General features: G+C 45.7%; 1 protein-coding gene across 1 annotated transcript in view; it reads right to left on the reverse strand.

The window, feature by feature from the left end:
• The window catches only part of TRIP12 (thyroid hormone receptor interactor 12), a 470,187-nt gene extending 443,703 nt beyond the window's left edge, over positions 1 to 26,484 (reverse strand). The window contains 2 exon segments of the mRNA XM_030216098.1: positions 15,748 to 15,786; positions 26,414 to 26,484. The gene's annotated coding sequence lies outside the window, so the exon portion shown is untranslated.
• Between the last annotated feature and the right edge of the window lie 518 nt (positions 26,485 to 27,002).

Raw genomic sequence — 27,002 nt, forward strand, 5'->3', positions numbered from 1 at the left:
CACGGTTCTTCGGAGGACAAGTCCAGAAGAGGAGGAAACCAGATCTGACGGGGCCAAAAAGGTGCTATCAGAATCATGCTTCCACAGTCTTGCCTGAGTTTCAGCAGAGTCTTCCCTACTAAAGATATGGGAGGATACGCATACAGAAGGCCTGTCCCCTAATGTAGGAGAAAGGCATCTGACACTAGTCTGTCGTGGGCCTGAAGCCTGGAACAGAATTGAGGAACCTTGTGATTGGTCTGAGTGGCAAAACGATCCACCGAGGGGGTGCCCCACGCTCGGTAGATCTGTCGGACAACGTCCATGTTCAGTGACCACTCTTGATGTTGTATTATCCTGCTCAACCTGTCGGCCAGACTGTTGTTTACGCCTGCCAGATAAGTGGCTTGGAGAAACATGCCGCAACAGCGAGCCCAAAGCCACATCTGGACGGCTTCCTGACACAGAGGGCGAGATCCACTGGCCCCCTGCTTGTTGGTGTAGTACATTGCAACCTGATTGTCTGTCTGAATTAGGATAATTTGATTGGACAGCCAGTCTCTGAAAGCCTTTAGAGCATTCCAGATCGTTCGTAATTCCAGGAGGTTGATCTGAAGACCTGTTTCCTGAAAAGACCAAACAAGTCAATCTACACGAGCTCCCCACCCCTGGAGAGATGCATCCGTCGTCAGCACTTTTCGTGGCTGAGGAATTTGGAATGGACATCTCAAGATCAGATTGGAGCAAATTGTCCACCACTGTAGGGAATTGCAAAAATCGGTAGAAAGATGGATGACATCCTCTAGATCCCCTGTAGCCTGACACCACTGGGAAGCTAGGGTCCATTGAGCTGATCTCATATGTAGACGTCCCATGGGAGTCACATGAACTGTGGAGGCCATGTGGCCCAGAAGCCTCAACATCTGCCGAGCTGTGATCTGTTGAGATGTTCGAGCTGAGGACACTAAGGCCAGAAGATTGTCTGCCCTTGCCTGGGGGAGATAAGCTTCAGACATCCGTGTGTTCAACAGAGCTACTATGAATTCCAACTTCTGTACTGGAATCAGGTAGGACTTGGGATAATCTGTGACAAACCCCAGCAGCTCGAGCAGTTGAATAGTAATCTGCATGGATCGTAGAACTCCTGCCTCCGAGGTGTTCTCGTCGAGGTAAGGGAACACATACACTCCCAGTCTACGTAGCGATGCTGCGACAACTGCCAAGCACTTTGTAAAGACCCTGGGCGCAGATGCTAGACCAAAGGGTATTACACAGTACTGAAAATGCTGATTTCCCCAAGCGGAATCGAAGGTACTACCTGTGAGCTGGGAGCATCGAGATGCGAGTATAGGCATCCTTTAAGTCCAGAGAGCATAGTCAATTGTTTTCCTGAATCATGGGAAGAAGGGTGGCCAGGGAAAGCATCCTGAACTTTTCTCGGACTAGGAATTTGTTCAGGGCCCTTCAGTCTAGGATGGGACGCATCCCCCGTTTTCTTTTGTACAAGGAAGTACCTGGAATAGAATCCCTGCCCTTCTTCCCCTGGTGGCACGGGTTCGACCGCATTGGCCTTTAGAAGGGCGGAGAGTTCCTCTGCAAGTACCTGCTTGTGCTGGGAGCTGAAGGATTGAACTCCCGGTGGGCAATTTTGAGGTTTGGATACCAGATTGAGAGCGTATCCTAACCGGACTATTTGAAGAACCCACCTGTTGGAGGTTATAAGAGGCCACCTTTGGTGAAAAAATATCAACCTCCCCCCAACAGGTAGATCGTCCGGCACGAATACTTTTACCGCGGCTATGCTGCTCTGGAGCCAGTCAAAAGCCCGTCCCTTGCTTTTGCTGGGGAGCCAGAGGAGGCTTAGGCGCATGCCGCTGACAAGAGTGAGCATGCTGGGAGTAAGCTTGAACAGGCTGTTGAGAGGTAGGAGTGTATCTACGCCTATTATAGGAATAGGGAGCACTCCTTCTCCCACCAAAAAACCTCCTAGTGGAGGAGTTAGTAGCAGAAGGCATCCGGCAGGAGAGAGAATCCATTGCATCATGATGCTTCTTGAGGGTATCAACCATATCCTCAACCTTCTCTCCAACCATCGACACTCCTCGGTACCGATGAGGACGTGGGATCCTCACGCCTCCTCGGGGCTGAGTCTGAGTCAGGTCGGTCCCGGGGGGCCTGCACTAAGGCCTACAGACGGGTGGAGACCCACTCAATGCCTCGCTGCTCCCAGCTCGAAGTGATATCTTGGCAGCCATTATCTGGACTCTCAGTGCTGCTTCCCTCGACGTCGATGCCGCCGACCACGGTATTGATGCCGATGTCGACATCGAAGGTCCGGATCAATTGGAAAAAAGTCTCTCACACTGAGCCTCTCGAGCCACCTGGGTCCTTTTCTTCATTAATTTACACAGCTTGCAAGCAGCTGGAAGCTGATTGGCCCTGAGGCACTGGAGACACCACGTGTGAGGGTCGGTAGACGAGATGATCCAGTTGCAGCGAGTGCAGCGTTTGAAGCCACTGGGAGTCCTCGTTGACATGAGCAGGAAAATCAAACGGCTCGATGGTGCCACTTAAAAAGGCACAAAAGAGGGGGGGGAAAAAAAAAAAAAAAGACGCGGCCGCAACGAAAAAGAAAGGAAATTTGAAAAAAATGAGAAATCTAAAAATTAAGGGGAAAAACTTTTTTTTTTTTTTAAATTTGAAGTAACTATTAGAAAAAGAATAGAAAGGACGCGATACATGCGAAAAAACACTCATGGGCAAAACAGATGAGGATCAGCGAAAAAAAACACCACCCCTTCGCAGTTGCAGAGAAAAAGAAACTGAGGGAAGCGCACGACGGAAAGTCACTCGCGCATGCATGGTGCGTTGTCCCCATGCGCACCACGCCACTTCTAGAACTTTTGAAATTTTTTTTTGTTTTACTTCTGGTCTCCTGGGCTGTCACGGACGACGACCCATGCGTGATGATGTCCAGCCTGCTTGTCCTCGGAGAATCTCTCTTCTAGTCAATCACTGAGTTGAACATAAACTGTTTGTTCTATAAATTTCCCTTGAAATGGGATGTTGGATACTGGCCGGTAACTTTCAAGTTTCCTTGTCAAGGTTGTTTTTCTTAAGCAAAGGGTGAACTACTGCCCTTTTTAATGCTGTTGGTAGCTGCCCATTAGAAAGAGAGGAGTTCACAATTTTGATGGCGCCTTACATGAGGCCCATACTTGCCTGCTGCACTATGATGGGCAGGGGTCAAGGGAGCAGTAGTTAATTGAAGGTCTCTTAGGATTTTGTCAAGGCTCTCCTCTCTGTCATTGGTTTAAAAATGCCCCACCTGTCTCTGAGTTTGTGCACTCCTAGTTAACTGATTGGCGACTGGGGTGGGATTGCTTGTAAGTCCTGGTGGAGACTTAAATCTGTTGACAAAGTATGCAAGAAAATCATTGCAGCAGTTTAGACTGGGCATGCTGCTTCTGTTATGAGGGTTGCAGTAGGCTGTTTACTATACTGAACAACTGCTTGGTTGAATTGACAGTTTGTGCACCGCATTGAGAGAAATGTTTTTTGGTTGCTGTTAAGGCTTGACAGTACTTTGTCGTGTGCTTCCTACAGTTTAGCCTGTCTTCATTCAGGCAATACTTATGCCATCGCCTTTCTAGTTTCCATCCTTCACATTTAAGGAACCGAAGTTCTGGAGAAAACCAAAGGTGAGCGTTTGTTAGTGGGGAATAAGACCTTTTTTAGTGGTGCCATTTTCTCTAAGGTCTTGGCTAAGTACGTATTCCAAATGTCAACCTGCAGCAGCCTAGGGTAATTCAGGGTCACTAGAGTAAGCAGGTCTTTCTTGCACAGATATTGTGGTTACAAGGTGCTCAGTATACCATGAGCAGCTACAGTGGTTTCTCCTGTTCTTCAAGCTGGATTAAAAGAGATTCTGATTCATTTAGCTGGGGGATGAATATTCTGCATAATAAGATTGTATCCCAAATCAAGACTGCTACCCCTCCACCCCATCTTCCTGGTCTTAGTTGATGCTGGATGTTGAAACCTGTTGGGCATAGTTCAGCCAGTGGTAAACCCCCACTTTCATCTGGATGAGCTGAAGTGATTTCATCATTAATGGGTACCTGTACAAACTACAAAACATCATCTTCCAAACTCTCAGCATGTAATAGAGGAGCTGGTCAGATTGGTACTCCAAATATTTGTTTGTACGTATCTTTTTATCAATATAATCAAGTATACAGTAATTATAAACTTGAAAAGACTCAAAATCAACAATTACAGGATCAAAACATAATACAAAAAGGAAAAAGAAATTCTCATTATTTAGTCCACAATATACTGGAGACAAGAAAAGGAAAAATAAGAAACTGAAAAGAAATATATAATCAAAGGATCCGAAATGAACTGCCAGACGCGTCATTGCCCAGGCTTTACTTCAGTGCCAACTACAACTCCAATTTCTTCTCTACCCACAATAAATTCAAGGAGCTGTTTAGGTAAAAAAAAAAAAAAAAAAAAAAAAAAAAGGACATTTTTGTTCTGCTAAGAGTAGAGAGAGATGTCTTCGAACGCTAAATCAAAAAATCTATTGTTAGTCCAATTAAAAAAAAAGGTATATTTTCTTTTCCATGCTTTATTTTATTTCTATTACCTTGTTCTGCTAAGAAATACAATATTTCACAGGAAATTTCAAAATAAATGATGCTCCCAAAGCCAGGACCCTCGGTCAAAGAGCAAAGAACTCTTTCCAGCACGTTTGTGATGCTTCAGAAAAATAAGGAAATATGTACATTTGAACCCCAAAACTGTTCATTAATATGAAGGAAATATAATTTGAAAACATAATCTCTATCATGTTCCAGAGCAAAAGTCAAAGTACAGTTGTTCTAGATTTTACAACCTCCAGTGAACTCTCCAGAAAAGCATGTTAATTCTAACTCAACTGGAGGATCTCCCTTTGCTCCAACGTTGAACTTCCAGGTTTTCCCCCAAGAGTCAAATATTGGTTCCTCACGAGAGGTGGAATATTTTCTACAGGGATAAGTAATATTTCACGGAAGTATCTACGTACCATTTCAACCAGAAGTACCTGAGAAAATTCAAAATTTTCAGGTTTTTCTCTCCATACTCTCCAACTTCTGGGCTATGAAAGATCTTTCTTTCAAGAAAATCAATTTTACCTGTTTCAATTCATTTCTGTTCAGCTTGTTTCTCCAATTGTTCCCTATGAGAAGTTAACAATACTCAGTATCTTCCAACTTGGTAACTAAGGTCCCAAAATCAGTTTTAAATTCTTTAAATGCCATTTTAAGATTGGAGTCAATTGCCCTAATAGCTTACCATAGAGAGTCCAAAGTTACTATGGCCAACTGAACAATATCCACATGCAGAGTTCTATTACTTTCAGAAGGTTCCTCTTCCACTCTCTGTTTGCAGCAGCGATCTTCTTGCTGCCTAACCTGTCCCCAAAGGTTCCTGCTCAGCTGCCCCTCCACTAGAGTGGTTCTCTCCAACTTCATGGGAACAAGGCACCACACCAGCCTCTACCACTAAACCTCTTCCAGGCTGCAGAGGAATCAGCCTTAGATCTGGGCTCAAAGAAACACGATCAGCACTAAGGACTGCCGATGAACTCAGCAATCCTTTGATCTCACGCATCAATGCTCCCTCAAAGGTGGTCTTTACCAGATACCTCACAGCTTCAGAGGTCAAAGAGTAAGCCTTCCGAGTGTCTACCCTCCTCCCCATATCAGCAAAAAAGCTGTCTGGGGTTTGATAGCATCTAGAAAGTACACACGAAAGGGAGCTGCGTGCGAAGCGTCTGCTCTGGATGTCATCTTGCCCCCACCGGCCTATATTCCAAATATTAATAATAATAAAGACACTTGTATCCCACACTTACCACAAAAGCTCAGTGTGGCTCACAAAAAGAGTAAACTGAACCAACTCCAGGAATATTACACATGATGGTCAACTGTCAAGAAAAATAGTCACAAGAATCAACAGTTTTCAAAAAACCAAATAATCAGATTGCCTTCTTAGATCAATAGGTAATTCATTCCAGTGGCTAGCTGCCAAATAAGCAAATGTGCCAGAGAAAACCTGTCTATAAGCCACCTGTTTTGTGCCTGGATAATGTAAAAGTAGAAAAAGCATAATATTTCTATGCGATAATCGTATCAACCTACTATACACTCTGGTATTTCACCATGTACAATTCGAAAAACAAGGCAACAAAGCTTACTGACAACTCGCGCTTGCATTGGCAACCAATGCAACTACAACAATAATGGGGAAAACTCTTAAATTTAGAAACCCTAAATATTAATTGCACAATGGTATGTAATAAAGTTTGAAGGGGTTTTGTTACTACTACTACTATGCATTTCTATAGCGCTACTAGGGTTACGCAGCGCTGTACAAGTTAAAACATGGGGAAGGACAGTCCCTGCTCAAAAGAGCTTACAATCTAAAGGTAACAAACTATGTAGTCAGTGTATCATGAATGGGGAAGGTGGTTAGGCGCCAAAAGCAAGGGAGAAGAGATGGGTTTTAAGTAAGGACTTAAAGATGGGCAGGGAGGGCGCATGGCGTATGGGCTCGGGGAGTCTGTTCCAGGCATAAGGTGATGCGAGGCAGAAGGGACGGAGTCTGGAGTTAGCGGTGGTGGAGAAGGGTACAGATAGGAGTGATTTGTCCTGAGAGCGGAGGTTACGGGTGGGGACATAGGGGGAGAGGAGGGTAGAGAGGTAATGGGGGGCTGCAGATTGAGTGCATTTGAAGGTCATTAGGAGAAGCTTGAACTGAATACGGTAGCGAATCTGGAGCCAGTGAAGCGACTTGAGGAGAGGGGTGATATGAGAGTATCGGTTCACGCGGTAGATAAGACGTGCAGCGGAAGTTTGGACAGATTGAAGGGGGGATAGGTGGCTAAGCGGGAGACCAGCAAGGAGAAGGTTGCAATAGTCAAGACGAGAGGTAAAGAGTGAGTGGACGAGGGTTCGGGTGGTCTGTTCAGAGAGGAATGGGCGGATTTTGCTAATATTATAGAGGAAGAAGCGACAGGTCTTAGCTGTCTGCTGGATATGGGCAGAGAAGGAGAGGGAGGAGTCGAAAATGACTCCGAGATTGCGGGCTGACGAGACGGGGAGGATGAGGGCGTTGTCAACAGAGACAGAGAGTGGGGGAAGAGGAGAGGAGGGTTTGGGTGGGAAGACAAGGAGCTCAGTCTTTGCCATGTTCAGTTTCAGATGACGGTTGGACATCCAGGCGGCGATATCCGAGAGGCAGGCCGAGACTTTGGTCTGGGTTTCGACTGTGATGTCGGGAGTGGAGAGGTAGAGCTGGGAGTCATCGGCATAGAGATGGTACTGGAAACCATGTGATGAGATCAGTGAGCCCAGGGAAGAGGTGTATATTGAGAAAAGAAGCGGTCCAAGGACAGATCCTTGGGGAACCCCAACAGAGAGCGGGACGGGGGTGGAAGAAGAGCCATTAGAAAATACTCTGAAGGTGCGTTGGGAAAGATAAGAGGAGAACCAGGAGAGGACGGGGCCCTGGAATCCAAATGAGGACAGTGTGTCAAGAAGTAAATTATGATTGACGGTGTCGAAGGCGGCAGATAAGTCGAGGAGTATAAGGATGGAGTAGTGACCTTTGGATTTGGCAAGGAACAGGTCGTTGCAGACTTCGGAGAGAGCTGTTTCTGTTGAGTGTAGTGGGCGAAAGCCGGATTGAAGCGGATCAAGGATGGCCTGAGAGGAGAGGAAATCAAGGCAGCGACTGTGGACAGCGCGTTCAAGTAATTTGGAGAGGAAGGGTAGAAGGGAGATGGGGCGGTAATTGGAGGGACAGGTGGGGTCAAGTGATAGTTTTTTAAGAAGTGGAGTGACTACAGTGTGCTTGAAGGTGTCAGGGACAGTAGCAGTGGAGAGAGAGAAGTTGAGGATGTGACAGATTGAGGGGTTAACTGTAGGAGAGATGTTGGTAAGCAGAGTGGTGGGAATGGGGTCAGAGGAACAGGTGGTGCACTTAGAGGAAGAAAGAAGGCGAGCAGTTTCCTCTTCGGTGATCTCAGGGAAGGAGGAGGAGGAGGATAGGTTAGGTTGGTTGAGGGAGTGGGTTAAGAAGTCACAGGGAGGAGAAGGCTTGGAGGTGAATTCAAGGTTTATCTTCTGCACTTTATCGTGGAAGTAGTCAGCTAATGTTTGAGGAGAGAGTGAGGGGGGGGTGGGAGCGGAGGGCACTTTAAGTAGGGAGTTGAGGGTTGCGAAGAGGCGACGAGGGTTGGAGCCAAGAGAATTGGTTAATTGAGAATAGTATTCCTGTTTGGCAAGGAATAGGGAGGACTGGAAGGAGGATAGCATGAATTTGTAATGGGTGAATTCTGACAGGGTGCGAGATTTCCTCCAGAGTCGTTCAGCAGATCGGGTGCAGGAGCGAAGGTAACGGATGCATGGGGTTAACCAGGGCTGAGGATTAATGCGCTTAGTGGGGCGAGAGACAGATGGTGCTAGGGTATCCAGATCAGTGGAGAGAATTTCATTGTAGGTAGAGACAGCCGTGTCGACAGATTCAGAAGACGCGATGGACGGGAAGAGATTGGAGATGTGAGAGGATAGGGTAGGGGGGTCGACAGCTTGGAGATTCCTGAAGGTAGTGGTTATAGTTGGGCGAGGTTGAGGGGGAGGGTGATGAAGTGTGAGGGTGATTAGGTGATGATCTGAGATAGGAAGGACTGAGGTGCAGAAATTAGAAGGTGAGCAGGAAGAGAAGAGAACGAGGTCGAGACAATGGCCATCACGGTGAGTAGGGGCGGTAGAGGATAGTCGGAGGTTAAAGGAGGATATCAGAGTGAGGAATTTAGAAGCGTAAGAGTTGGATGGGTTGTCAACGTGAATGTTAAAATCACCAAGAATGAGGGATGGAGATGCGGGATCAAGAAAGACGGTGAGCCAGGCGTCGAAGTCAGTAAGGAATGAAGAGAGGGGCTTATCAGGGGGGCGGTAGATGACGGCAACTCTGAGTGGTAATGGGTGGAATAGTCGGATGGAGTGTGCTTCAAAGGACGAGAAGCAGTGAGACTGCGGCAGGAGGAGGGGTTGGAAACTACAGGAGGGCGAGAGAAGTAGCCCGACGCCTCCGCCGCGGCCATCTGGGCGGGGAGTGTGGGAGAAGAGATAACCTCCATGACAAAGGGCGGCGACTGAGGCAGAGTTGTCAGGGGAGAGCCAGGTTTCGGTTAGGGCGAGTAGTTGAAGGGAGCGAGAGATGAGGAGATCGTGGATGAAGGGCAGTTTGTTGCAGACCGAGTGGGCATTCCACAAGGCACATGAGAAGGGGAGAGACGAGGGGGGGAGGAGGGGAATAGAGACGAGATTGGAGGCGTCATGGAATCGTTTGTGTGGATAGGAGGAGGACAGGTGAGGGGGGGCCTGGATTAGGATTAATGTCTCCAGCGGATAGCAGGAGGAGGAGCAGGAGAGTGCGGAGGAGGGTGGGGGAGGTCGGGCGACGAAGACGGGGTGCACTTAGGAGGAATGGTGAAGGGTTAATGGTAGGAAGGAGATGTTGAAGATTAAGGGCTAGGAAGGAGGAGGGGGACAAGAGAGATGGTGAGGTGGTGAGGGATGGGGGTGGATAGGGTATTGCCGTAGTGGGCAGGTTGGGAGGGAACACAGGTGGGCAATGAGTTCCAGCAGTGGACAGCGGTAAGGGGAGGGGAAAAAGATTAGGAAGGGATAGGGCAAGGAAGAGGATGTGGACAGGGGCCATAAGTAGTGAATGCGGTGTAAGTGTAGAGACTGAGGTGAGAAGTAGATAGATAGAGCGGAGAGTCGGAGGCTTGGAATTGGAGGGATAGATGGACTGAAGAGAAGGCAAGTCAATGGCTGACAAGTTAGCAGGCAGGCAAGTGAGGCAGTGGCTGCCAGACTAGCAGGCGGGCTGAAGCAAGCTGGAGTGGATGGACAGGGATGAGCAGGGAGAGGATGGGGGGGTAGGTAGGTCAATGGCTGACAAGCTAGTAGGCGGGTTGGGGCATGCTGGAGCCGGTGGACAAGAACGAGCAGGGAGATTCTGGAGAGCAGATAAGACAAGGGCTGACAAGTTAGCAGGCAGGCGAGTAAGTCAATGGCTGACAAGCTAGCAGGCAGGCTGGAACAAGCTGGTGCAGATGAGCAGGGAGAAGCTGGAGCAAGCAGGCTGGAGCAGATGGACTGGAACAGGCAGGGAGAAGCTGGTTCAGGTGGATCGGAGCACGCTGGAGCAGATGTACTGGAGCAGGCAGGCTGGAGCCGGTGTACTGGAACAAGCAGGGAGAAGCTGGTTCAGGCAGGCTGGAGCCGGTGTACTGGAACAAGCAGGGAGAAGCTGGTTCAGGCAGACTGGAGCCGGTGTACTGGAACAAGCAGGGAGAAGCTGGTTCAGGCAGACTGGAGCCGGTGTACTGGAACAAGCAGGGAGAAGCTGGTTCAGGCAGACTGGAGCCGGTGTACTGGAACAAGCAGGGAGAAGCTGGTTCAGGCAGACTGGAGCCGGTGTACTGGAACAAGCAGGGAGAAGCTGGTTCAGGCGGACTGGAACACGCTGGAGCAGATGTACTGGAGTAGGCAGGCTGGAGCAGGTGTACCGGAGCAAGTAGGTGTACTGGAGCAGATGGGCTGGAACAAGCAGGGAGAAGCCTGACTGGAACGCTGGAGCAAGCAGGGGAAGCTGGGTCGGCGTACTGGAACAAGCTGGGATCACGAGATGGGATCATGCAGACAGGAGCAGGCGGACTGGAACACACTAGGGCAGGAACATGCTAGCAGGGAGAAGCTGGATCAGGCGGACCGGAACAGACTGGAGATGCTGGATCAGGCGGACTGGAGCAAGCTGGACTGGGAGAAGCAGGGATAAGCTGGATCAGGCGGGCTGGAGCGACTGGAGCAGATGGACTGGAACGAGCAGGGAGAAGCAGCTGGATCAGGCGGGCTGGAACAAGCAGGAAGAAGCTGAATCCGTCGGACCGGGACAGGCTGGAACAGGTGGCTGCAACAGGCGGACTGGAACAAGCAGGAAGGAGCTGGATCAGGCGGACCGGGGCAAGCCGGAGCAGGAGGCAGGAACAGGCAGGGAGAGGCTGGAACTGCGGACTGGGACAGGCAGGAAGAAGCTGGATCAGGCTGCAACAGATGGACTGGAGAAGGCCTGGAGAAGCTGGATCAGGCGGATTGGAAGAAGCAGGAGCAGAGGCACTGGAACAGGCAGATGGATTGGGGCATGCTGGTGGGCTGTAACAGGCAGCGAGTGCAGATGGAGCAGAGCTGGCAGGGAAAAGCTGGGCCCTGGGTAGCCGGCCGAGAGTGAAGGGGACAGGCTGTAGCAGGCAGGCAGGCAGACAGACAGCCAAAACTAGCCCCGAGCAGAGAAGCCGCGCGTCTCAGCGCGCAACCGAGTGTGCGGCGCTTCCCTCCTCTTCACCTTGATCAGGACGGCAGGCGCTCGCCCCGTTCCGGGGCCTCCACGAGGCAGCAGATAGCCGCGATTGGCTCAGATCAGCCCGTCCTCGCCGGCTCTGCACCTCGCCCTTGCAGCGGAAGGAAGGAAGACTGTCTCCCTTCCGCTCCGGCCCGCCGCCTGTCCTTCAGCAGGTAAGTGGCGCCTTCTCTGGGGACTCTCGGGTGCTCAAATGGTTACCTCGTGGGGGAGGCCTTGTTCGTGGTTTAGGCTCCCCCGGCGAGCCCCTCCACCTTCCCGGGAATGCAAACCCTACGAGAGGAGGTATTCCACCTCCTCGTGTGCAGCAGGGCCGCACAGATCGTGATCTCCGACAGATCCCAGCGATCTTCAGGGGAGCTCCCGACTCGGCGTCCGATCAGGTCGCCATCTTGCCTCCCAAGTTAACACTACCTCCTTACAACCTAGGAAAATGTTACAATAAATCGATATGTGACAGCACAATTGCTTGCGCATTCGATCTAAACACTTCCGATTAAAATTTGATCTTATATGACGTAGCTTCCACATCGCAACAAAATACCTTATTAGCTACTGCTTTCACTTGCTCTTCAAATGAGATATTTATCAAAAATTACTCCAAAAATTTTAAGAGAAGACTCCAGTGGAAAATCAATATCATCAATACATAAGTGGTATCAAATTCAATATAGGAAGTGAGAAAAAAACACTATAAACGTTTTATCCTTATTCATTTAAGTCTAAAGGTAGTTGCCCATCCTTCTATTACATTAATCACCTTAGATACAATAGAGACTACAATCGGCAGGTGACCTTCAAAAGGAATAAAAACAAATCATCTGTATACATAAAAATTCTAAAACCCAACCCAGCTAACGTTTTACCCAAAGGCCCCAACATCAATTTTCTTCTTGATAAACAAACTAAATTGATATGCAGTGAGGCGCTGGGGGTGTGGCCAAGACAGCACTGGTCAGCGAGACTTTGAACTCCTCTTGGAGGTTTTGGGGGTTTTTTTTTGCCAACACTGTACTCTTATCTCATGAGAACATGGGGAAGAGAAGGAGTAAATCCAAGGTGTACCCCCTCTGCGACTGACAGTCCCCTGCTTAACAGCAAACGACTTTGGAGGGATTTCGCGCCCGTTGCCAATTCCAGAGTGCTTCCTGCTTCAACCGCAATGCTGGGGAGTTCGGCCAAGCACAGCGTTAGTGAGGGTCCCATTAGCCCCAAGCAGGGGCGTAGCCAGACTTTGGCGGGAGGGGGGTCCAGAGCCCGAGGTGAGGGGGCACATTTTAGCACCCCCCCAGCGCCACCGAACCCCCCCCCCCCCATTGCTGACTTTGTCCCCCCTGCCGCCGACCCTCTCGACCTCCCCCCTCCCGCCGTCAACCCCTCGCCTACCTTCACTAGCGGGGCACCCCAACCCCCACCAGCCAAGGTCCTCTTCTTCTCGCAAAAGGCTTCCTTCTGTTTCTGATGTCCTGCGTGCTGAAGGGGGTTAGCAAAGGCAGGCGACGGCGGGTTGGCGGCAGGAGGGGGGTGGTCGGGCGGGTTGTCGGCAGGGGGGTCCAGGGCCAAATCAATGGGGTCCCAGGCCCCACATAGCTACGCCACTGGCACCAAGTTGAGGACAGCTCCCTCGCAACCCAGGATGTGGAACCTGTGTTGGAGAAGTGCAGAGTTCAGCACCCAGAGTGGGTGAAGTGCTGTTACTTGTGCCAGAAGATCTCCAGCAGCTAAGTCCTCTCCTAAACCTTTAGTTGCACCATTTGGTGGATATTCTGGGGGAGAAGTGAGTCAGCCTCTCAAAAAAATTCCTCCAGGATTGCGCAGACGTGCGACACCTGCCGTTGTGACTTTGGTCCCTGTGGGATGTCATCAAGCCAGTAACTCTTCTTTATTAGCTATAACTGATAGACTTGTGGATAAAGTTAATGAGAAGGAATTGCTACCCATGCCATACAATTAGATCAATTGTCCACCAAGGTCAAGGTTTTGGAAAAGAAGTTGTCATCTATGGAACAAACAAATGCTACGATGGTCAAAGAAAAATTTATGGTACAGTGTCAGCTAGAATATTTTGAAAATCAACAGAGGTGTAGCAATTTAATACTTCTGAATTTCCCCAGGAAATATCTGAGGGAAGTATGATTGACTGAACGAATTATAACTCTTACTGTAAGAGCTTATTATTTATCTGTACCAGGGAAAGTTGATCAAGAAGATCGGAGCAAATGATTATAAAAACTAGATTTGACCAATTTTCTGAAGTCTTCACTTCAAATCAGATCTTATGTACAGCTAATATCTCTTTCCAGGATTCAATACGGTTTACATTCTAGGTGTGACAAAAGCAGAAACTGTCAGTGTACACATGAGACAAATGATTATAGGAAAGTCTAAATAAGTGATATGAAGAGATGACGTAATAACCCAGAGAATGACTTTGGTGTTGACATTTGCACTGGAAATGGACCATAATCTTGTATTGCATTTATTTTTCAAGTATATGCAAGAGCAGTCTTTGGGATCTATAATTTGTGTATTTCCTGATTTATCAAGGCAACACAGAAAAGATAAGAATTCTTGGCTATTAAGCTTCAAAGACTTGTGCTTGGTGCGGACTTTTTTTGTTAAAATTTCCCTGCAATTGTTCTGTTCTTTTTGAGGGTAAATCATTTATTTTTGTAACCCCAAACTCCCAGAGTTTTTGACATATTTTAAATACTTCTAACCTGCCTACGTACTAAACGGTTTCCATAAAAACATACATATTAAAATACAAACTCTCCAACTCTACACTGCACATCAGAAAGCTTTAACAAAAAGCTGTGTTTTTAACATTTTCTTAAATTGCTGAAAACTAGTAGTTATATAAGCAGCTGAGAAGAGATGAAAGCTTTGAATATAACTCCACAGGTATAGCTGCTGCTATTGTCTGTAGGGATAACCCTGGAATGTGTCTTTTGGCATGTATTATGATTTAATTTCCTTGTGATTATTTTCAAGTTGTAGCCCACCCCTTTTAATATTGTGGACAAATCATTAAATTTTTATTTCCAATATCTTCTATTCCTTAGATATTGTTGCTATTTCTCTTCACTTTTGAATGACTGTAAAATTGGAAATTACAAATAAAGAATTTAAAATAAATTGGCATGCAGTGAAACCAAATCCTGCCTTTAAATCTGAACCAGATACATCTGTACATTTTTTTCATAATCTCAAATAAAAGTTTAGATCCATCCCTCTCTGTGCTCAACTAGTTAGTAGTACATGATTCCTTTGCTTTCTGATTTATTTATTTTTTTTTACTGGTGAGGAAGGCTAGAGCTCTAAAGACCAGGAGGCAAGGGGGGAAAGGGTGAAGCAGGGACCCAGAAGACTGACTATGCCCCCCCAAAGTCAGCACCACCAGCCAGACACCCCTAAACTCAACTGGCCCACAAGACCCAGGAGTATCCCCAACAGACAAATCCAGGAGCTGCTGAAGAGTCGTCCACCACCTGCTGGAGATAGAGATGTACAGGCCATCTGGTATCACTGCCTTCAGCTTTGTACTCTGTATCTCCAGCTGCTGGTAGATGGACACAACCCACCAGTTCTTGGATTCAGCTGCTGCATATGCTAAGGAAACACAGATGATGTTCCTTAACCTATTTATGGAACCCACATACCTTTGCTTTTTTCATCTTCTAACTGCCTAGACTGCTGTTTTAACACTAGCCCTGGATGAAACCAAGCAAGTCAATACATACCAACCTCAATCTTAGTGTCCATTTAGCAGCCAGCTTATCAGATGCCTTTTCAAAATGGTGATTCCATAATTCTACATTTTCTGTAGCATCCCAACTATGAAAAATATTCTGTAATCTAATAGCTTCCTTAAGATCGTCTCCAAATACATTTCTCAATCCCTATTCTCCCATTTCTCAATCGCAATTCCCCCTATTTTATATACTTAGGAACACTCTCAAGTAACATTACTCAAATTCAATTGACTTAGCATTAACCGTGATCACAGCAAGGTACATATTAAACCATAATGACTTCTAACATCTTAAATTATGGCCAAATTTTTTTTTAAATCAAGAATATATATCCCTCATTGTGAGTTGTATAGACAGCCATGGTTCTAACTAGACTAATTTCTCTAAAGCAATATACAGATCATGGTACACAAGAATTATTTAATGCCTATAAAAAGTCAGTATGAATAAATGAAATTTATTTTATAGATAATCCATCTGACCAAGGAATAAACATGTCACAAAAATTAATGAAGCTTAGAAGACAAAGACTAACCTGAAATCTTCACTTGCTAGTTGAAAGGTTTCACTATTCCTGTCAATACACAAATATTTTGTACATTAATAAGTTTGAAACATTATATAATATAATCAGAAAAATCTTCAAGTTGTTGAGAAAAAAAAAAAAAAAAAAAAGATTGAAAACATTTTTTAAATTGCATGTGTTTAAGATGGTAAAATTACAAACATAAGGACAAAATAATGCATTTTGCAAATCATTGCATCTAAGGACTAAATTTCCCTAGTCCCTTCCCCAAGATCTGGCAGTGAATGGTTCTATTTGTCAAAGTACTGAACTTCTAAAGGATGAAAGGGTAAAAAAAAAAATGTATAATTGTAAAACATGTTTGTAGAAATTCCACCAAAATATCAACTACACTTAGAACACTTGTTTGCTTTTCACAGATGTGGAAAGCAAACCTGAAAATTGTAAATTTTTGATAGCCAACTATTTTATTCACATAAGGGAAAAGGCTGCCTATCCAAAAAAATATAGTCTCAACAAACAAGTTCCTCCCAGAATTAAAAGGAACTTACTTCCAAGGAAACACACATACAGATGTCTGGTATGTGTAAGTCACATGCAAAAACATTACCGGGGAGGGTTGGGGAAAGAGGATATGTAGCTATCTCACCTTCTCCTTCAGCAGGGCTTAGTATAATACACACACAGTTTTTTTAATGCATATAGATACATACACCCCCCCCCCCCCAAACACACACACCCCCCCATAGTCAGCAGAATGAAGTGGCTCTCTTCAATAAGCACACTGCCTGGCTAATTTAAGTCTGATGAATTGACATGGCAAAAACCAGAGATACCAAGTCACACGCATCTCACTCCCTCCCCATCTACCTTAAAATTTGTCTTCACTTTTAGAGGTGGCAGGCAGAAGCAATTCACATACACTGCATCTGACTGCAGAGCCTACCCTCTGATGCAGCTTCCTGTTGAAACATGGGCAGGACATGGCAGATGGAAGGCTCTGGGGTTAGCTGTGGTCAGCACGTATGAATTGCTGCCACTACCAGGTGATCTCGAGAAATGTGTCCAATGTTCCCGTAATAAGCCATATGGGCACAGATTGATGGGAACATTGGACACTAAAGGTTTAAAGTAGACTGAGGAGAAAAGGAAGGGAAAGATGCTGAAACATTTGCGTGAGGGAGCAGGAGCTGAGAGATGGAACGAGGAGATGCTGGTCTCCAAGCGTTAAAGGGAGAGAGAAGATAGATGCTGGAAATGACACAGCCATGTGGGAGAAGCTATAGAACATTCAAGAAATTAGTGAGCATGGAGGGCAGAAACGTGGTAATGGCAAGCAGATGAAATAAGAATGAGGCTGGGAAAAAGGGAGCTGGAGGGGTGAAACGATGGAAAGTTGATAGGTAGATGAAAAGTAAATAAGGAGGAGATGGAGGACGGGATGTGTGCAAAAGGGTGAAATTTGAGTAGACAGAGGCAGAAGAGAAAGAGGAAAAGATAAAAGGGAAAGATCAATATGTCAGAGACATATATAGTGAGAGAATGTAATTAGACAGGAGGAGAGGAGAACTGATAAATGGAAGCAGCAACTGGTAAAAAAATGTTAGCACATGACATATAGGAAAGCAGAAGAGAGAAACTGGGACCAACATTATTGAAAAATAAAACGTCCATACTACTACTAATAATAATTTCTATAGAGCTACAAGACGAACACACAACTAAAAGGTAGAAAAGTGTTTACTTTATTAACTAGAATATGTTAACTTTAGGAAATGTGCATCATGCATGTCTTTGTATTGTCAGTTCAACAGGAAATGCATTCCTGTTTATATTTCTCCAGTGCAGGGGTTGGCTGCTTGTGGTTTTCAGTTCAATTTTTGGCTTCAAACTATTTTCAAGTTTATTCAGCGTTTGTTATACCATACATCAAACAGGTTATATGAGTGCTACAAGAAAAGAGAAAGGATCGCAAAAGGAGAAGGTTGTTAAAGGAAAGAGGAAATTGAGTGGGCAAGAGAGAACTACAATATATGACAGGCTGCAGAGGATGGTGGTAAATGGAATCAGATCGGAAGGAAGGTGAGTAGTGGAGTGCCTCAGGGATCGGTGGTGGGGCCGATTCTGTTTAATATATTTGTGAGAAATTGCTGAAGGGTTAGAAGGAAAAGTTTGCCTTTTTGCAAATGACACGAATATATAGCTGGCAGCAGTGAAGCTCTTTGACTAGTTTGGGTATCGTGGTCGCTGGGAGAAGGGCTTGGAAGTTTTGTAACACAGGGTGTGGGATTGCTCCTCATGATGAAGCTTTATGTGAAATGTGGCTCGCATTGAAGAGCTAAGGAATATGAGAGAGTTTGCTGTTCATTAACATCTATCTGCACTGGCTCTGAAATTTGTATGGCGAGCCAGCTGAGTGATGATTAAGGTATATTTTACAACTTTTTCGGAGGGCCAATTGTTTCAGCTCCTTTGAGACATTTGTGAATTGTTGGTTCTCTATTTACTGATTTCCACAGATTGGAACCAAGCTGGACTATGAGAAGTGATTATAGCTACTGGCGTTGAGCCATTCATGCAGTGTTGCAGTTGACAAACTGGAAATTAGGATAAGATTGCTTTGATTGAGGGGCATTTGTAAGAGGACTATATTGGGGTGTTTTTGTGACACTTCATAGTATATGTAATTTCCATAGGGTTGTGAAGATATGAATGTTTTCAATGAATGATTTTAGTTATGTTGCACAATTTTGTACATGTTTTTTTAAAATAAATCTTTATTAATATGTTTTTTTAAAGATTAGAGCACTTATTTTTAAGTAGATAAAATTTAATGCCAAGAAGTGCAGAGTGACGCACTTGGGATCCAGAAATACAAAAGAGATGTACCGGATAGGAGGGGAGTGATTGGTAAGCTTAGCTCAAGAATGGGATTCTTGGGTGATGGCATCTTAAGCTCTCAAGGTGACAAAACAGTGCGACAAGGAGGTGGCCGTGGCCAGAAGAATGCTAGACTGCATAGAGAAGAGTATAACCAGCAGAAGAAAGGCGGCATTGATACCCCTGTACAAGTTATTGATGAGGCCCCATTTGGAGGGGAAAATTAGGTTCTTACCTTGGTAATTTTCTTTCCTTTAGTAAAAGCAGATGAATCCATTAACTGATGGGTTGTATCCGCCTACCAGCAGGTGGAGATAGAGAACACTGAAAAGCCATAGTGCCCTCTTGGACAGCTGCCTTCAGTATTTGAAACTTCCAAAGCAGAGTGAATCCTCAAAGTAGAACAACATGAACTTTCCTCACAGCGAACGAACGCCCCAGAATAGGAGCAATAACCATACAAAGGAGGGACAATCTCCACCTCCTGTAATAGAACAGTATATAGAAATCCCGAAAACTGTTTTGCAACTCCTCCCGATACATATCTGCATGAGAGAACTGAACAAAAAACAGAGTCAGACAGGGAGGGATCATGGATTCATCTGCTGTGACTAAAGGAAAGAAAATTACCAAGGTAAGAACCTAATTTTCCCTTCCTTGTCATCAGCAGCAGATGAATCCATTAACTGATGGAATGTACAAAAGCACTCCCTATTTAGGGCAGGAACATGCAACTCCGTGAGCAAGCACTTATGCTCCAAAAATCGCGTCCTGCTGCGCTGCAACATCCAGCCTGTAATGTCGGACAAAAGAGAGCTGAGAAGCCCAAGTAGCCGTACTACAGATCTCTTGAAGAGAGAGTGCTCCTGTTTCAGCCCACGAGGAGGAAATCGCTGTCGTGGAATGCGCCTTGAACGAATCAGGCAGAGGCCACCCTGACAGCAGATACGCAGAAAAAATGACTTCCTTGAGCCAACGGGCTATAGTGGCCTTAGACGCCGGAGACCCTCTACAGGGACCTGATAACACAAAAAGGTGATCAGAAGTCATTTGACATCTTCAGATATTGCAACAGAGCCCTGCGGACATCCAAAAGATGTAACTACCCAAAAGATTCCGGAAACTACTCTCTAGAGAAGGAGGGCAGATAAATGGGTTGGTTCAGGTGAAACGCTGAAACCACCTTAGGCAGGAAGGAAGGCACTGTACGTACCGTTACGCCGGACTCTGAGAATTGCAGAAAAGGGCAACTTCACCAGCCTTTGCTTAGAGGCCATGTCAGCCACCCAATGCCGTAGCCATAGAAGGAGGCGGGCGGACACCCACCACAGACATCTGTTTAGCCGAAGCTCTGACCAGATCATAGAGGGCGTCAGCTAAAAATGACAAGGCCGACTCCATGCGCGGTGCAACCTCAGCGAGGGACTCCGCACCATTCACGGGCTGTTCCACTGCCTGTTGTAACCAAGAAAGGCAGGCTCTAGCAGCATAAGAACTGCAAACAGACGCCCTTAAGGCTAGGCCCGAAATCTCAAAAGGACCGTTTTAGCGCTGATTCCAGGCGCTGTAGGAGTATTTCCCTGTGTGTCTCACCTTGCTGGGCTTGGCCTATACAAGCCTATGACATCCTGTTACAAGATGATGGCTGCATCAACCTCTGACCTGCACATCTCTGTCAGCAAGAAACAGCTTGGCAGCTTGTGGAAAATTACAGCAGAAGCTCAAAACCAAGGACATGCTGTGGGCAAACCATGCCTCCATTATCTCCCTGAGAGGCTGGCTCCAGCAAGGCGGGTGAGAAACAGAACATGCAGACCATAATGTAACAACTTGAAGGTCAAGAACAACAGACCCTTCTTGCCAGGCAGTGAGCCGAGGAAGATCCAGATTGGTTCCTGCAGCCACCGGACCAACAGGTACTGGGAAGAGCAGGAACAAGGAAGAGTTAGTCGGAAGCCTTGGAAGAAGGTGGAGGTGGAACGAAGACCAGTGAGACCTAATAAGGTCCTCACCTGATGAGCTGTGTATCTGGAGGAAGTATCGTGGTTCAGCTGAACCTGCACTGAGTGACCTGCGCCCTCCCTGTCTGCTGCAGAGTTCCCGTTCCAGCTCTGACTGAGACTCGCTGTGAATTCAGCTTGAGTCTGTGGAGTATCCCGTGCCAGCTCCCGAGAGACAGCCCTGAGGTCAACCTGGTGAGCAACACGGTGATTTATTTCCTATTAGTCTGGGGCTAGTTAGTGGTAATTACCGGAGCAAAGGACTGGGGTAGTCATACCGTGATCAGGAGATAAGCTGCTAATAACTGTACTACCTCGTACATAGTGTAACCTGACCAATCAGTGGTGTAATTTTATCTGGTAACCAGTAAGAATTAGTGTTTAGTAGTGTGACGTATGATTGTAATTTTTTTCAGCCAGTAATTTTGTATTCAGCCAAAGCTTTGCCAGAATTCTATATATTTTGCATACATTATCTATATTTTCTTATCTATAATAAACTAATGTATTCCAGCTTGCATTATCAGTTGCAGTTCTTTTTTTTTTTTAATTTTATTTGTAATTTTAATGAATTTTACAAGAAACACTTGTACAGAAAAGGAGTATTACCATACAAGAAAATATTTTATAAAGAAAATCTATTAAATGATAATTACTGCTAAAGTCCACAATTACAGGCAAGGCACAATTCAAAAATAGGTTAACATAGAAAAATATAAGTAGAACATGTTCCCACTTATCCTATCACGGAGTAGATACTAATGGAGGAAGCACAAGAGAGTTTACGGCTGGTTCTTGTCTGGAGTCCAGGAATTTTGCTAACTGATCACTCTCAAAGAAAACATATTTAATTGATTGAAATTTAACAACACATTTGCAAGGAAAATTAAGCCAGAAAATTCCCCCCTGTGACAATACACAATCACGAAGTTTCAAAAAAGACTGACGTCTTTTCTGAGTTTGTCGAGCAATATCAGGAAATACTTTGACTTTGCAATTCAGAAAGACTTCATGTCTATGTTTAAAGAAAGTTTTCAAGATCCAGTCCCGATCCGGCTGTAGAACAAAGTCTATAATTAATGTAGCAGGTTGTACTCCACATAGTTCATCTTCAATTGTTTGTGATAAATTCAAATTTAGCTCCTCAAATGGGGTTTCCATAGATGGTATTATGCGCTCACTTAGTTTCTTAACATAGGGAGCCAAATAATAAATCCTTGCTACAGGTGGAAACAATTGTTCAGTAATTTTTAATACTTCAGAAAGAATGTTATTAAAGGAGCCACTGCTGGAACTTTAGGAAAATTTATAAATCTCAATGTTTTCATCCTCTGTAAATTTTCTAAAGTTTCTATTTTCCTATGTAAGTATACATTTTCTTTTATTAAAGTTATTTGACTCTCTTTAATTTGATTTGTTTCAAGTATAATTGTTTGTTCAAAAGTTTTAGATTGTTCCAACTGTTTTTCCAAGTCTGCTATTTTAGCTTAATTTGATTGAGTGACTAACTATTGGAGATAGTTTCTGGGTTAAAGAATCTTCTAAACATTCCAAAGCATCCCAAATTTTTTTCTAGGGTTATTTTCTCTGGTTTTTTAGGAAATAATTTCAATGTTACCTCTTCCTGAGCTCCTTTCTCAGAGCCAGTCTTGCTCTCCTGTGATTCAACTCCTGCTCCTTCGGTATTCTCAGCAGTAACCACCAGCACTGCTGCACTCAGCGTTCTGCTAGCAGAGTCTGCCCCTGCTCCCAGATCAGACATCTCCTCATCGGGTCTAGTCAATCCAGAACTCTGGTCTGCCAGCATTGCCGGCATTGAAGGAGGACTCCGTTCCTCTGGGCTCAGAGTGGTCTCTCCCTCAGGCAGGTAGGTCGGTTCTCCTCTCATCGATCCCTCCTGCAGCAAGGGTTGTTGCCCAGTCAATTCTACTCTGGGAACAGTGAAACGGTCCATCGGTCCCAATTCCTGTCTTGCAGAGGGAGCAGGGTAAGCGCTCTGTTTGCCCCTTCTCTTGGGCATGGAAATGTATTTTTTTAAGGAAAAAAAACAGCAAGAGGGAGTTGAGTGAGGAGCTGTTTCACACACGTCCTATTCAGACGCCATCTTGCCTGGAACCACTTTAGATCCAGAGTTGCAGTTCTTTCTAACTGAAGTATTTGGCTAAGTTCCAAGGTTCCCACCCCTAGGCCGAGTACAGGATAATTTGCTTGCAGATAGTTCTGTTTGGGGATCCTGGGACACAGGCAATTTATTATCTGTGGCTATCCTACAGCGCCGGTCCTGAATGTCCTTCAGGGTAACCCCTCCCTCTACTGGGAGGGTGGTCTTTTTTGTCACAGCCGTGACTAAGGCATCCACTTTAGGCATCCCAAAATGGGCCAAGTGCTCCTCATTCAGAGGGTAAAGATGCCCCATCGCCCTGGCCACTTTCAAAGGCCCCTCTGGGTCAGCCCATTGAGCAGAAATAAGCTCTTGGATGGAGTCATGCAAAGGAAAGGCTCGAGCAGGCTTCTTAGTACTCGCCATCCTCGGATTACCAGAGGAAGCCTCGACTTGAACAGAATCATCAATAGAGAGGGCCTGTAAGGCATCAGAGGTAAGTGCTGGTAGCTCATCGTGGTGGAAAATCCGAACCGCAGTGGGATCATCCAGATCCAGTGGCAAACCGGCACCTTCCTCTGGCTCCTCAGACCACGAAGGCCTGCCAGATCCCTCAGAGTCCCCACAGCCCGACCACGGGGTGGGGGGAGGTGCGCTACTCTCTGACAGGGAATTTACCCGTCTATGTTTAGCGTGCATCCAACGCTCAGGAGCATCCACTTCTGACATCTGCCCTGGGCCATCATCAATCGGAGGGAGACCAGGTAGCAACGCAGCGTCAGACACCTGCGGCAGAGCTCATTTCAGCATGAAGGCTTTATGTAAAATAAGCACAAACTCAGGGGAGAAAAACTTAGCCTGACCTCCCATCTCCGAATTAGGAGCTACGGGGAATGGAGCTCCTCTGGTAGCCTCGGCCCGAGGCGCCCCTCTGCTCACAGACTCCTCCGCAAACGCGGGGGTCGAGCCATGCGGCGCTTCCAAGATGGCGCCCGCTGCCAGCTCCATTGAGCGGGAAGACTCATTGCTCGCCATGCTCGTACTGGCTCTGGGGAGGAAGGGTTGGTGGTTGGGAGGCGGGGCTAGTGCTGGGCAGACTTCTACGGTCTGTGCCCTGAAAATGACAGATACAAATCAAGGTAAGGTATACACAAAAAGTAGCACATATGATTTTATCTTGTTGGGCAGACTGGATGGACCGTACAGGTCTTTTTATGCCGTCATCTACTATGTTACTATGTTACCATCTATACAGCATGTTTTACAGAGCCCCGCTGCTGATCTGCGCTTGCCACAACAGGAACAGCGCTCAACTCCCTCAGCAGCCATCGCCGAAAAACGGCGGAATAAAATACAAAATGGCAGCTTCACACCAAAATCACCCGATCGGAACGCCGTCCGCGGGCCCTCCCCGGAGGAGCTGAGTACCGCTCTTACCTCAAAGGACCGAGTCCACCGAGCTCCGGTCACGCTGCACGTCAATAAAAGCCTCAGAATAGCAGCGCATAAAAAGCGCAGGATTTTTTTTTTTATGCTGTGAGGAAAGTTGGAGGCAAACAGCTACAGAGGTACTCCGGAGGCAGTAGAGGGTGGGAAAGGCAGGGACAGGGCGAACCTATATGCCTACATCCACAAGGGGGAAGTGGGAAAGGCAAGGAAAGGGTGAACCTATGTGCCTGCATCCACAATGGGTAAGGCAGGGAAAGGGCGAACCTATGTGCCTTTAAAGTGGGCACCAGCAGCCACAACACCCCAGCTTAACTGGCCAAGCACAGGAGCCTCCCCAGGCAGAAATTTTCAAGGAGCTGAACAAGCTGCGTCCTACCCTGCTGGGAGATAGAGAAATACTGAGATGCACATGGAGCTAGCCGTCCTAGAGGCACTATGGTTTTCAGTGTTCTCTATCTCCCCCTGCTGGTAGGTGGACACAACCTATTCGTAATGGATTCATCTGCTGCTGATGACAAGGAAGTAGTTGAGTGAGTCTTCTGGCTCCTCTCCACCACTAAGATTTACTTCCACTAAGGGGGGGGGGGGTGAGAAGAGCCACCAATGGCTAACATTAGTTAGCTGTTGCAAGTTGTTCAAATACCATGATGTCTAATCCTATATAATAAAACGCACCTCCAACATTCTGAAGCTGACTGCATGGCTGAGGCATTTCTGCTCTCTGTATCCATCTCCTGAATTGACATCACGTACTTCCGGGTTCCTCACAAGCAGAAGTGACCAACCACACGAGGTTTGTCGGCTTCAGAATTTTGGAGGTGCATTCTATTACATAGGATTGGTCAGTTCCTTGAAGAACAGCCAGAGCTCAGCATCCTGCACAGTAACGCTCAGACACCAGAGAGAGAGGGGGGGGGGGGCTGACACCAGAGAGGGGGGGGAGGTATCTCTGTCACACACACACACTCAGTCTCACAGTCAATGTCTTTCTCTCTCACACACTCTATGTCTCACACTGTATCACATTCACTCTCTGTATGTCACACAGTCACTCACACACTCAGTCTCACAGTCTGTGTCTCACACACAATCCCCCTCTCGCACACACTGTATCTGTGTAAAACACACACTCTCTCTCTCATGCTGTCTCACATACGCACTTGCACACACTCTCATTCTCATACACACTCTCTCACAGACACACTCGCACCCAGACTCACTCTCTCACACACACATACACTCTCTCTCTCACACACAGTCACTCTCACATACACTCTCTCAAACATACACACTCCGAGGAAAACCTTGCTAGCGCCCGTTTCATTTGTGTCAGAAACGGGCCTTTTTTTACGAGTATTCTAGATAACCTTGGCTCAATCATTCTATTCAAGTTCAAAAAGTATAACTTGTGCCCACTGATCGCACCTCACATACTTCACCTCTGAATTATTCTTCAACTCTGAAAAAAGGAGGAAAGTCTTACATGTCCACAAATAAGTTAGCCTCCACAAAACTTTGGAAAAACTAGAGCTATTCAATTCAAAGTTATAAGGAGAGGTGAACACATACTTGTATAAGGAGAGGTGAACACATACTTGTACAACCTGAATACATTTTCTATGAGAAATCTGCCAGTTCTGTCCCTTTGTAAGACCTCACACCTACCTCCAAAAAGCACTCACTCATCAACATTCACAAGTCAGATGCACTCACAACCCCCCCCCCCCCAAAAAAAAAAAAAAAAAAATCTCCACACAAGTTTGATGGAGTTATTCTAGCCCTGTCAAAAAATATAATGGAAGTAGCGGGGGAAAATATTTTTACCATTTGATAAGCCTCTATTTTATTATACCATGGCTAATAAAGGGAAAACATTTTTAAAAATTTACCACTGGATGGTTGATGATGCATGATATACCAGGGGTATTTAAAAAAAAAACCACCACAAAACTAAGCACACTTCATTTACACCAAAGAAATTATGATTAGCAAATCATACCACCTACCAAAGTTTTACTGTTTCCAAAATTTATTCCATTGAAAAAAAAAAAAAAAAAAAAAAAATGCTGCTCAAGTTCAGGAATAGCATCAAAATACAATTGGAATAATTCTCTTTAAGAACCGTATTTGTAAATACCTTATCACTTGCACAACAGAAAGGGAATTTGAAGGATCAGATGATAACAACTGATCCCAAAGGGCAGAAAAATAATAAGCATAAGGAGACAAAATCTTATCAACCTACCTATGGCATTTGAAGTAATTCATAACAGCAGAAAACTTTCAGCCACAGTTGATCTTTGTGGTACTCGGCCTGTGTGAACAAGAAGTTGACATGACAAACAACGAAATAAAAAAATCGTATATGTTGTCTGCAATAAAGCACAGCTTAAGCAATTAGTATATTTTCCAAATGATCCCAGAACAAATAAGGCCCTAAAGAGGGATCAAACTATAAGAATCAGAGTGGTAACAAAATTTGAAGGGTAGAACCAGTTAGCTAAAGGAGAAAACTGAGGCCTTGGTAGTAAAATCTATAAAATTATATGAATCACAACATTAGGGCATGCTATTCTCATGAAAAAACAGTACAGAGCAAAGACATATATACTATATGTATATTGTTTGCTCAAATATATTTATAGAACATTGAGATTAGAAAACTCTCTCTGCTATTTATTAAGCTGCGCTAGCGGCTACCGTTGGCTAATGTCACACAACTTAGTAAACAGAGGGGTATATTTCTTCATGCAAGTCAAACTTAGTCACAAGCAGCAAGAATTACATATATTCCATTAATTCCTGTATGTAGTCTATCAATCACAAAATGCTAG

This window comes from Microcaecilia unicolor, chromosome 10 (genome assembly GCF_901765095.1).
Source record: "Microcaecilia unicolor chromosome 10, aMicUni1.1, whole genome shotgun sequence".
In the NCBI taxonomy this organism is placed as follows: Eukaryota; Metazoa; Chordata; class Amphibia; order Gymnophiona; family Siphonopidae; genus Microcaecilia; species Microcaecilia unicolor.